Source organism: Haemaphysalis longicornis, unplaced genomic scaffold, assembly GCF_048455015.1.
Source record: "Haemaphysalis longicornis isolate Haplotype H1 unplaced genomic scaffold, Haemaphysalis longicornis Haplotype H1 scaffold_1, whole genome shotgun sequence".
NCBI classification, from domain to species: domain Eukaryota; kingdom Metazoa; phylum Arthropoda; class Arachnida; order Ixodida; family Ixodidae; genus Haemaphysalis; species Haemaphysalis longicornis.
The window spans coordinates 41,259,307-41,272,035 of NW_027526203.1; the positions used below are offsets into that span (position 1 = coordinate 41,259,307).

Here is a 12,729-nt window from a genome sequence, read left to right on the forward strand (position 1 = left end):
TGTAGCAAAAGGGAGGATTTAGAACCACTTAACACCATTTGTGAGATGGCGTTCGGTTCCTTGTATAGTACCACGTCCAAAATAAACTCCCCATCTGGGATAATCATCTCAAGCGGGCTGTCGCCATGTTAGCCTTCTGTTGTTTCTGTGTATCAGCACTTCAACCGTGGCCTAATGTTAATTAGAACGAGTAAGCAGGACGCGACGGTTGCATGCAGCTACAAACCCCATACCGTACGTATACCCGTATGGATGCTTCAGCCAGCGCGATCACAGGCAGACAGCGCGGCCGTGTTGTTTCAATCTGTTTATTTTGGCGATAGGTGTTGTCAAACTCTGCTGATAACAAAGAGACAGTTCTCGCCGTTTCAAACAATTGCAATGCTCATCTGCTTCGCTTGCTTGCGCATATATAGGCGATTGAAATTCTCGTGCCAGCGCGCCAACGCACCCGAATGCAGCGACTCAACTTGCCCTGGCGGCACGACTTGCTGCCCGGATGTAAACAACCTCCGTGCTATCGACGCAGCGCGGCCGTTGGCTCGGTGAGGCCGGAGCTTCAAGCCTCGCCTTGGGCCATCGTTTTTTCTTATTTCAGAAGGACTAGTAGTACCATTTGGTGGAAAGATTTTTATGTGGCCCTGTCAACCGAGGAACGGCCGCTAACAGCATTTGGATACGGCGACAGCTGTGGACAGCTCGCTGGTAAGTGGTCTGTTATCAGTCGATGCGTTTGTCAAACGTTTGGATAGGGTTCACTGCGAAGTACCCGTGCCGCACACAGCACGTACACGCACGGGTAAAGAAAAAAGCGCACACTAGTTTTATTGTGCTTGTTTGTGGCTTTTGGGGTATGCATTCGCATTCTTTTGTAGGCCGGTTTGTGACAGGGCTCTCGAGATGAAATCGTTTGTCGCGCGCGGAGTCGTTTCAAAGCAACGTGACAGTTACTCAGGTAGCCGAATCGCCTCCGACAGCGGTGCATCGTCGGGCCCGGTCGGTGAATATTGTGGGACTCTGTCTCTCATATGCATCGCACTGCTCGTGTTCTTTTTAGTTAACTTCTCTACTTTGTAATATCTATTTGTTAACGCTCCTGATGGCTTGCCTGTCCAAATATAAGTCTTTGTGTTGTTTTCGTTCAAGGCTCTGACTCATTCTTAGCGCTCTGGTCGGCGAAAGCCGCAGATCAGACGGCCACCCCCTTCGAAAACTGTGCCCTGTAGATTCGGTGGGGTTGTTTGCTCGCTTGAGTCGACTCTTCGCATCTAACAGCGTACCCTATTAAGGAAACGGTGACATGCGTAAAAAATGCTATGAGCCTATCGAACGATTAAATGCATATAGTGTGGACCACGACGGCGACGTGGTTCGAAACCGAAATGTTTTTATTCCCTTTCGGATGATGATGAGGGGTCTGTATACAATCGGGGCCCGTCGGTCGCCAGCTAAGGCCACGTAATTAAAAACACAAATTCATGCCCTTATGGAAGAGAACCGAGTTGGCCGTAGCATGACACAGGTCTGCCGGGCATAAAAAAGGATATCATTTTTTAGAAGAACAATGCACACACTCTTCTTTTGTTGGTAATAACTTTGTCATAATCAATAGTAAGACCATACACAAAAATTACTCGATTCATCTGACACTCGATTTTGACACGGAGCTTGCAGCTCCAAAAAGTGCACTGTGGTTTTGCGTGACGGAAACTTCTACAATCGCGGTAAATTAACTAAGGCAGGTGTGTGTGGCATGCAGCGTTGGTAAGTTTGCGAGAATAGCGTTTCCATTTCAGCTGTTCTTTTTTGGTTGCCATGCAATCACAAGGAATTTGGTGCCATGAACGAGGTTTACGTTAGCTAACAAGGCTGTAGTAACGGTTGCCGCTACAAATGACCTTATGCACCAATCATGCTTGTCAGCTCGGTGACACAGAATATTAAGTTGTCCGAATACGGATGACTGAGTCGCCTAGTTTATCACTACTGTAAAAAAAGAAAGTGTTTTCTGACCCAGTGAAGGACTTTCCTGTATGACTAGCTGTGTTATGACAGATGACCATACTTGATGAGACAAGCCGTAACAAATTAGCTTTGGATGTAACACCAGGAGGGAAATAGGTTTATGTATCTGCAAGTATAACTGAAACAGTGGGTGCCTGTCCGGCATGAATTCATTATTTGCTGACACGATTTTCTTCTGCAGATCCTGATAAATGATCGAGTTGAATGACTTCATAAATCTTAAGGCAGGATAGGCTGTCCTGTACAAGGCAAGGCTGCATTCGGAAACCAAGTTGCCCCTCCAGCAGAAGTGAGTATTGCCACGGCTTGCAACAGCCGTCCAGCTCGAAAAAGCTGCACTTTTTCTATGAAAGTGAGCCACCATGGTAGGGGAGAGGCAGTGTAAGGGTTTGCATCTTTAACTGTGTGCCCATTCACTTGAATAGATGCAAGCTGGCATCTTAAAGCAAGAGACAGCAGTTAACAAAATCATGCAATACCAAAGTGTTTTCCAGTCAAAAACAAAAAATAATCTATCAACCTACAGAGACGTGCATTTTATCTTCACTGTCATTTAAAGTTGTGCTCGAGTATATTGTGCGGAAGTAATATCTTTTTTATTGCTGCCGAAGCCACGACAGTTAATGTACTGGCACTTGGTTTCATGAAGCCTTTGCATTCCTAATTTAGGTACTGGAATTCGCAGGGAACCTGGCCTTACAATTTTATTACTGTACCGAATTATTAAGTTCATTTAACCATAGTGTCTGTTTTCAATTTTACGTGTGGGACATTTTTTTTTTTTTGCTTTTTCAGGCAGATGTTCCTCTGACTCCCTGCCTGCATTCCGTGAACGGGGAAGCTAGCCTCCACATCGATGGCCTGCGTGTCTTGACTGCATCATCTTTACTGGGAGGACTGTGTAGTGTGTTTGCATCGTTCTGGGTTTTCAACATTCAATATTCCAAGAAAGCATACAGAGCTCTAACGCTTGTGGAACATGCCTTTTTGGACCTTGCCAGCACCAAACCACGTGTGAAGGATTTAGAACTAATTAACTTTTATCGTATCAATATCGCTCACTTATATTTGTTTTCAATCCTGTAATCATTGGATATTAGTGAAAAAGAATTCCGTATTATATTTCTGACTTTTTCTTTTTTCTTTTTTTACTAAAAAGGGGATATTTGATGGGCCGTTCTGTATGCTGATAATACAGCTATCGTTTAGTGAAATAATAATATTAACAAACTAATTTAACTTGAAACAATTATCTAAATAATATTGGCAACTGGTGCGAAATGAATCAACTAAAAATTATCCGAAAAACACGAATTTCATGGCGTTTTGTTCTCACTCTAAAGAAGCTGTTGCGATACCACCCATTCTGTTCTATATCATTGCAATTAACCCGTCAGACTCGGTCACTTTTCTTGGCGCATTTGTGTCTTTATTAAAACGCACTGGTATTTTCCGCAGCATATTTTTCGTTCTTTATATTACTTATTTATCCATAGCCATCTCACTGCAGTCTGTCTCCTACATCACTTATCTCTTGTGCCTTTACCACCTACAAAATGCTTGTTACCTTTCAATATCAAATCGTGCACAGCTCTCGCTCATTTCACCACAAATTGAAAAATTGTTTTGTTGTTGTAAAAGCCTAGCAGCCCTAGCCGCGTTTGCCTCTTTTCCCTCTCATGGTGTTGGGTGGCGGTGGCGGGTCAGTCGTTCTTCACGCTAATCTCGTGTTTGGGCAGGTATTTGTTTGTGGGTGGTGATGTTGCTGCAAAGTTAGTGCGAGATTTTAAGATGAATGCAGCTAGCTACAACGCAAGAAGAAGCGAGAGCATTCATTGTCTGTAGCGTTGAAGACGGCGCGAAGAAAGACGACGGTCGTTTCCGAACACGGATGATCAGATCGTGTCGAGCATCGATGTTTTAGAGCTCATGAACAAATTCCGCGCTTTCATTGCTGGGAGCATTGACGTACCTAATGAGGTAGTGTACAAGATGGAATATGTAGACGCATTCCTAATCGGTCGTGCTTGCTGCACGTGCGCGAAGAAAATGTCTCATTTCTTCAAGAAAAGAAGCATTAAAGTGAACGCAACATTTTAATTTGTGAGTGTGCATGTCTGCCCGCGCGTTTACTGGTAACGTACGTTATTGCCATTCTTAGGATTCAGCAGTGGCTTATAACCACCACTTTTTCATTACAACACTATTTCGAAATAGCGAACAATTTTCCTTGGCCCAGAGTGATTCGTCAGATGGAGATTTGACTGTATATACATGTAGCTGTGCAGACATTTTCCGCTAAATAAATTTCGCTTCCTCCCGTTTGGCGGCTTTTCTTTGGTTTTTCTTGCGTTCCTGTTGCTTTTATCCCCCTCCCCACTCGTCTCTTTTTTTGCCTTTTACTAGCTATTTTTTGTGTTTATCCGTAGAAGGCGAATTCTGTTTACCTTTTCAGATCTCATCACTCTCGCTTTGACTTTCCGACAGTTTAGGCCTATTGGCGCCGGTGTGACTAGAGGTGGCTTGATGGACCGCCCGTTGTGAGGAAGGCTTTGCGGCTCCCTTCTGTCCGCTTACCAAATTGCTCTGACACGTAAACACCCTATGGATATGGCGGCGGGTGCGAGCTAAAAAAGAAGAGACAGAAAAATTGCGGAACGCTTTTAGGGCTCGAAGAAAACACGTGCCCCTCATACGCATGTTTTCAAAAGGGCGTGCATGTACGTCCTGGGTTGCATATTGTTCGCTTCTGGAAGCCGATGCTCGTGACGGCAGTTACAACTCCTCATCCGTGTCATACAGTACCATGGCATATGTATAAACATTATTACGTATCCTTAAGTAACTCTCTCAATTATTTGTGCGTTTTTGGTTTGCCTTTGCTCCTCTCCTCCCATCTCGCTCTCTTCTTTATGGTTTTTAGTTTTTCTATCCTGACCTCTTTCCATCTCTAAACATACGTCTCGCCTAGTAAACTGATAGACCCTACGTCATACTCCGCACGGCTTACAAATCGGCCCTCGGTCTCCTAAATTATACATCATATGAAAAGCTGGTGAGCTGGGGTGTATCCAAGATCTTTGAAGAAATCAGAGAGGCACTCTTGATCTAGCAAAAAAAACGCCTGCAAAAAACAAAAGCTGGCACAGCTATCCTGCAAATACTGGGGTTCACCGCGGAAGTACACACAATTATTGACAAAGTGGACATCAGCAGAGAAGTACGAACACCACTGAAAGTGCTCCCCCCACCGCGAAACATGGACCCCGACCTGCACAACGAGACAATAGCACGAGCAGCCTTCTTACGGAAACAACTTGAAAAAAATGTTATCTACACCGCCGCTGCTTTCTACAGCGGGAGAGATGCCTCCATCGTTATACTCTGTCATGAAGGAGCCATCAAGGATTGCCTCACGCAAAAGCCACCACTGCGGATGACGCCGAAAGTGGTGCTCTCCTCCTGGCAATAAGGAATGGGCAGCACAAAACGAAAGCCCCCAAATAGTCACAGATTCAAACAAGGCTATGCAAAATATTATAAATGGAAGAATTCCCATGCCCCTTAACAAAATAGAGCCAAAAATGTCGAATCAGTTCCACCGCATTGTCTGGACTCAGGACACGAGGAGCTGGAGGGAAACGAGAGGGCCGACCAGGCTGCGCGAGACCTTACAAACCGTGCGGCTAACAGTCAATCCCTCTGCAGCCACTTCCAAGTGGATTTGGCGAAGGCCTCACTGTCAAAAGAGGTGAACGAGCCTTTTTCCCCAACCCAGACAAGAACCTTTCTGGCGCAGAAGATCAAACGCTGAGGCAAATCCAGACGAACACTTACCCTAACGAATCCCGGGTATCCAAAATGATCCTTCAAAAACACACAGATGCATGCAATAAATGCGGACACCCTTCCAACCTATTTCATGCAACATGGGCCTGCCCCATCATCTGGCCTAACAACACCACAAATACGGTCGCAAATTGGGAGGCAGCTCTGGCCAGCTCCGAATGCGGGATTCAGAAGGACTTAATTCTTCAAGCCCGGAGAGGAGCAGAAGAGTCTGAGACCCTGGAGGGACGGCCCCACCCCTCAGACAATGGCGACACCTCCTTTTTTTCCTAATAAACGTTTATCTATCTCTTGCCCCTGAGGCGTCCAGTTCTTGAACTGTAGATAAATGATGTTGATTTTGTAACTTCTTGCTTTTTAGAAAGGACAAGCCCCGTGAGAAACGTTTCGTCCATAAATAAATATTGTTCGTTGTGTTGTGAATTGCTTTGGAATTTCACATGCAGTCGTCAGAAACCTCATCGAGCCACCTATATATACAGGGTGTCCCAGCTATCATGCACCACGATTTAAAAAAAAAGTAAAGGCGTAACTCGAAGGAAACCAGGTGCATAATGTTTGCAGTACTGTGAATAAGCGGACAGTATTTTTTTCTTTATTGGGACCTAATTAACTAATTGTAATTAATTATCTAACTCGAGAAATAATGTCCTAATCACTAAAGTGTCAATGAAGCACGTGTAGGTAACCACGAGGGGCATATAACTGCGGTATTTTCAGCGATGAACTAATCGCGTACACATTTATTCTGACTGATAAAGGAAACCCGCGAAATATGAAAAATACCGCGTGACTGCGCCTCCGCGCGCGCCGTAAAGCAACGCCCTCAAACAGGTAGCCTCTGAGTTAGCCAGCATGAAATAGACGAAAGAAAGAAAGAAGAAATCACGACCGAGTTTGTTCCTTATCTGCACATGCGTTCCGCGAATCTTGCTGCTGCTGCTCCTTCCATGCATGCTATTATCAAGGTGATGCGCTGTCTCTTCGGGCGGGTAACAAGCGAAGCAGTTGCTTTCAATCTGCTTTGTTTGGGGACGCTGCTTTACAATGCGCGCGTAGCCGTCGTCACGTGGTATTTTTCATATTTCACGGGTTTCCTTTATCAGTCAGAATAAATGAGTACGCAATTAGTTTGTCGCTGAAAATACCGCAGTTAGATGCCCCTCGTGGTTACCTACAAGTGCCTCATAGACACTTTAGTGATTAGAACAGTACTTCTCCAGTTAGGTAAATAATTACAATTAATTAATTAAGTCTCATTAACGAAAAAATTACTCTCCGCTTCTTCACAGTACTGCAAACATTATGCACTAGGTTTTCTTCGAGTTACGCAATTTCTGTTTTTTTAAATCTTGGTGCATGATAGCTGGGACACCCTGTATATATATATATATATATATATATATATATATATATATATATATATAGGACTATGTTTATTACCCAGGCGGTACAGAAAGTGTGCCCCAAGACCGGCCCGTCTATGGCTGCTTTATGGCATGTCCGGCCAGCATCCAGGTTCTGGCAGCCACTGATCATACGTTGAACGGCCAACATTCGGCCACCAGCGCTTTGGTATTTTTCCGTCCGCCCGTGTCGCACAACGGCAGCTAACCGGCTGCCAGATATTCAGTTCTCTTACGGCTGCCGATGTTGTGAAAGAGAACGGCCGAAGTACGGCCTTAGGGCATCCTTTTTTTTTTTGGGAAGCGGTAATCGGCCAAAGCACGGCAAGGAACTGGCCACAGAATATGCGTATTCTTGCGGCAGTTGGTGTTCGAAATGAGACCGGCAGGAGCGCGGCTGCCGTGCATTCGTTGTTTCAACGGTGAACCGCGCGTCCGGCGGTAGAATATTCGTTTTCTTCGGGCAACCAGTGTTATGAAGGATACCGGCCGACGTACGGCCCCAGAATATACGTTTTTCATTCGGTTAGCTGTCCTCGGCCGATTTACGGGAAGCGAATGGCCACAGAATATTTGGCAATCGGTGTTCAAGAGACCGGCCTACGTAAGGCATCTGGTTATACGTCATTTTTTCGGCAAACGGCATACAGCCGAACAACGGCACGCGCCTGGGCGCCGAGAATTCATGCACAGACGTGTTTGGAAGGAGACCGACCGGTTTTTTCCTGAGGGGCATTTCGGCTGGCGTACCCGCAAATTTTCCGGCCATTTTTTTCGCGGTGCTACCATGGTTGCCAGACCAGGACTGCCCTCTGTTGATTAGCCAGCATCATACATTCACGGGTACTACAAACATATTGGAGCCCGTAAAGGCCGCGGATCTGTGAGCCCGCTCTGGTTACAAACGCCTGCGCGCTCGCGCTGTGGGCTCGAGCTCGAGCCAGGGTTTGTTTGTTTGTTTCACTTCATTTCCACGGGAGGTACTACAAACGTAATGGAGCCCGTAAAGGCCGCGGATCTGTCAGCCTGCTCGTTACAAACCCCTGCGCGCTCGCGCCACGGCTCGGGCTCGGGTTTGTTCTTTTTTTTCGCTTCGTCCCTAGGGGAGGTACTACAGACATATTGGGCCCGTAAAGGCAGTCCGTAAAGGGGAGGGCAGTCCTGGTCTGGCAACCATGGTAGCCCCGCGAAAAAAAATGGCGGGAAAATTTCCGGGTTAATCAACAGAGGGCAGTCCTGGTCCGGCAACCATGGTAGCCCCGCGAAAAAAAGGCGGGAAAATTTGCGGGTACGCCAGCCGAAATGCTACCGAAAAAGCCGTTACGGAGCCGAACGATGGGTACGCGTCTTTCATCCGCTCCGTGTTTATACGTTTTAAATGAACGAACATCGTTTGTCAAACAGTAATGAGTGTTCTCGGTGAACGGACAAGGTGCAAGGACTCACTGGACATTAGCAGGGAAGCTTTTAGGCCATCGAAATGTCATTTATTGCCACAAGAAGACTGTGCCACACCGACGGGTGAGCTAAGCCTCGCCAGTCATCGCCGCTACTACGCCTCTGCCGCCGGCTGCGTCGACGCATCAGCTCGAGGCTATTCGCCGCCTCAAGAAATGGAGAGCATTGGAGACATCGACCCGGCAGAGATGTCCGATCCGAGATGGAGATGGTTCACCAAAATAACTGGCCTTCAAGGGCGTCGAGCAAGCGGCCACCACGCATTAGCTAAACCGCCACCATGTCAAGGACTCCCCACCAAAGAAAGGCAAGTGCGAGCAAAAGCGCAAGTTATTCTGCTTACAATTAAACTGCGACAAGAAATATTGCACTATGTTGTTGGTGATAAACGTAGAAGAGACTCGCTCGTGCATTGGTAGGATCAACTTCATGCCCTGCACTATGTTACTTGATGGGATTTTACGACTGCCTATTTAGAAAAAAAATTACTTTAAATTTGCGATAACAACAGAGCCTTCTCACTGACGAAGCCTAGCTGTTAATTTAGCTCCGATGTTTGAAGGTGAGCTTAGCTACTCTTGGGATATGACTCATTTGGGTAAGCATAATCGCCAGCATTCTAGCAAACACGGAGTTTGTCAGGATTTTCTTGCTCAACGCAGATTGTTGAGTTCAGGCACGATTTGGCTCTTGCAATAGATAAGCTTAAAGTGGTCGACTGTATATTCTTGGACTGCAAAAAAGCAAATAATTGTGTTCCATATCACCTTCTGCGTAGTACATTTCATCCTATGAACTGAATGAATCGGTTTTTGCATTTTTATTACTATTGGCCCTATAGCTTTGTTCAAAAGTACTGTGGAGTTTACCGGACTATAGCGAATGAACGTGATTCCGTATACCTGCAGCTTTATTCGAATTTAATAACATCCTGGTGTGCTGATTCAGAAAAGTTTTTGGATGTTAAACAGTGTGTTAACGGCACCTTTACAAGAAAACCTTCATTCCAATTGAAGGCGTATACCGTAAATTATGCTGCTGTGACAACGGCCGAGGAATATAAATACCTAGGAGTTTATTTAGGGAGTGGTTAGAGGTTAAATAAGCAGGTTCACACCATAAAAGTTACGGCTGCATATGTTTTTGGCTTTCTGAGGCGAAATTTCAGTGAACCTCCATCTAACTGAAACGAACAACCGTATTTCACTCATGTGCGCTCTATCTTGGAGTACGCATGTGTTTTCGTGGATCCTTACACCAAAGAGGTGGTTGATACGCTCGAAAACATACAGAATATGTCAGTGCGATTCGTGTTAGGTAATTGGCACGCTCAACTTGGCATGAGAGAAAGTAAAAGTAAACTGTAATGGCAGGACGTGAGACATCACAGACGAAAAGACAGGTTGAACTTTTTTCGTAATATCTATCATTCCCAAACTGGAGTAGAAGGGGAGAAGTATGTCCAAGCGCCACTCTACATATCGCAAAGTGGGACCGCTAGCTTAAAACAAATTATTAACTTCCTTTTAAAGGTGACGCCTTGCGCGATTCATTTTATTTTACATCAATACTTCAGTGTAATTATCTTCCACGTATGATTGCATTACCTGTTTATATTGACGATTTTCAGCGCGCTTTGTAGAGTTATTTTGTTATTTTGTCTCATATACAGGGTGTCCCAGCTATCATACACCAAGTTTAAAAAAAAAATAATGGCGTAACTCGAAGAAACCCTATTGGATAATGTTGGCAGTACTGTGAAGAAGCGGTGACTAATTTTTTCGTTAATGAGAATTAACTAATTATTTCTAATTAATTATCTAACTCAATAATTACGGTCCTGATCACTGAAGTGTCAATGAGGCATTTGTAGGTATCGACGAGGGGCATCTAACTGCGGTATTTTCAGCGACGAACTAATTGCGTACTCATTTATTCTGATTGATAAAGAAAACCCGCGAAATATGAAAAATACCACGTGACGGCGCATCCGCGCGCATTGTAAAGCAGCGTCCCCAAATAAGCTGATTGAAAGCAACTGCTTCCGGTGTTGCCCACCCGAAGAGACAGCGCATCACCTTGATAAGGCGCGTGTTCAGATAAGGCACAAACTCGGTGGCGATTTCTTCTTTCTTTCTTTTGTTTATTTCATTCTGGCCAACTCAGCGGCAGCCTGTTTGAGGGCGTTGCTTTACGATGCACGCGGACGCGCCGTAACGTGGTATTTTTCATATTTCGCGGGTTTTCTTTATCAGTCAGAATAAATGTGTACGTAATTAGTTCGTCGCTGAAAATACCGCAGTTAGATGCCCCTCGTGGGTACCTACAAGTGCCTCATTGACACTTTAGTGATTAGGACAGTACTTCGCGAGTTAGATAATTAATTACAATTATAATTAAGTCTCATTAACGAAAAACATGCTGTCCGCTTCTCCACAGTACTGCAAACATTATCCACTAGGTTTTCTTCGAGTTACGCCATTACCCTTTTTTAAAATCTTGGTGCATGATAGCTGGGACACCCTGTATAATGCTTAGTGTTATGTATCTCCCTTCTGTAATGCATGCAAAGTCAAGCAGGCATCAAATAAATAAATAAATAAATAAATAAATAAATAAATAAATAAATAAAACAATGAATACATAAATGAATAAAAATAAATAAATAAATAAATAAATAAACTTCCAGAGGCGCAAGTTTGCCTCCGACGGGTTGAGAACCCTACGCATTCAACCTTGACCAATACAATATTGATTGCCCTATTCGTTGCAGTATGCAAGGTTTCCTGAATGCATGCTACCATTGCTATGTTATTGGTATGAAACAAATTATGTAACTCTAATTTTACGCCTTTCCTTGCGTGAACACAGAGGGATACAACTGCAGCCACCTGAAGCAGGGCGTCATTCTCAACGCGTCTAGAATTTTTAGAACGTAGTATGACATTAGAAGAAAATTAAGTTATTTTGGAATATTAAGTGGTGTGGACGTATACTCATGAAAGGAACATTAAAATAGATTGAAAATGAAAGTACCTGTTCGCTACTTCTTAGGATCAGCCCTGCGCAAGATCATCAGAAAAGTTGATCCAGTAGAAAATGTCTTGGCAAGAAAAATAGCCAAAAACTGGACATACTTTTTCGTGAAGGAGTTATTTTAAATTCTCCTTGGTGTTTTGTTGAGAACGAAACGCTTCGTAAAGGCATTGACGCCGGTTTTATATACAGCAAAATTGGTCAAGCAACTGTTATAAAAATAGTTGATGTAGTCATAGCATGAAAGTGTTCCGGAATATTGCCCTAAAAGAAACTGGCTAAAAGCGGCGCAATTTATCTCTCTGAAATTCAACCCACTTAAGTATGCGCCCTCTGCGCCCCCCTCACCTTTCCCCCGTTTATTACAGGTAAGCCGCCCCACAGAGGATATCAGGACCTGGACAATACATCTATTCAAGCTCTACAAAGACTGAATATTTTCTGTGTTCGGCAGTAAAAGAGGCACAGCAATTAAAGGAACGACAATTTGTGAGCACTGTTTAATAAGTGAATTTTGCTGTCAACTGAGACTGGTAATTAAGCAAGGCTGCGCTGAAAGCTTGACGGCTGGTGGTTGCGCGAGAGCTCATTTTGATGTGGCTGCATTGGACCCAAAATGCTGGGTTTGTGCTGCTTCTGCACTGCGCGAATGAGTCATCTGCTTGCGCGACATGCAGTGACCGGCCTCAGTACAGTTAACGTACTGTGGCTGAACTCCAATGCCCGTAACACGGCCGTATTTCCGGTAGCTTTAGTCCGGCTGGAGTCCGACGACCGCATCTCGGCTGTCCTCTGGCGGCCGTACTTCGGCCGTACACGGGTGGCTTTGGAATGGCGGAGCTTTACGGCTGGAATCTGGCCGTATGACCGTAAACCGGTCGACTGGCCGACGTACACTGGCCGTTGGACAGCCATGGGAGTACGGCCGTATACGGCCAAAAGGCCCACATTTGGA

General features: G+C 44.9%; 1 protein-coding gene across 1 annotated transcript in view; it reads right to left on the reverse strand.

The window, feature by feature from the left end:
* The window catches only part of LOC144176020 (tachykinin-like peptides receptor 86C), an 833,985-nt gene that overhangs the window by 569,193 nt on the left and 252,063 nt on the right, over positions 1–12,729 (reverse strand). The gene's annotated exons all lie outside the window — the stretch shown is intronic.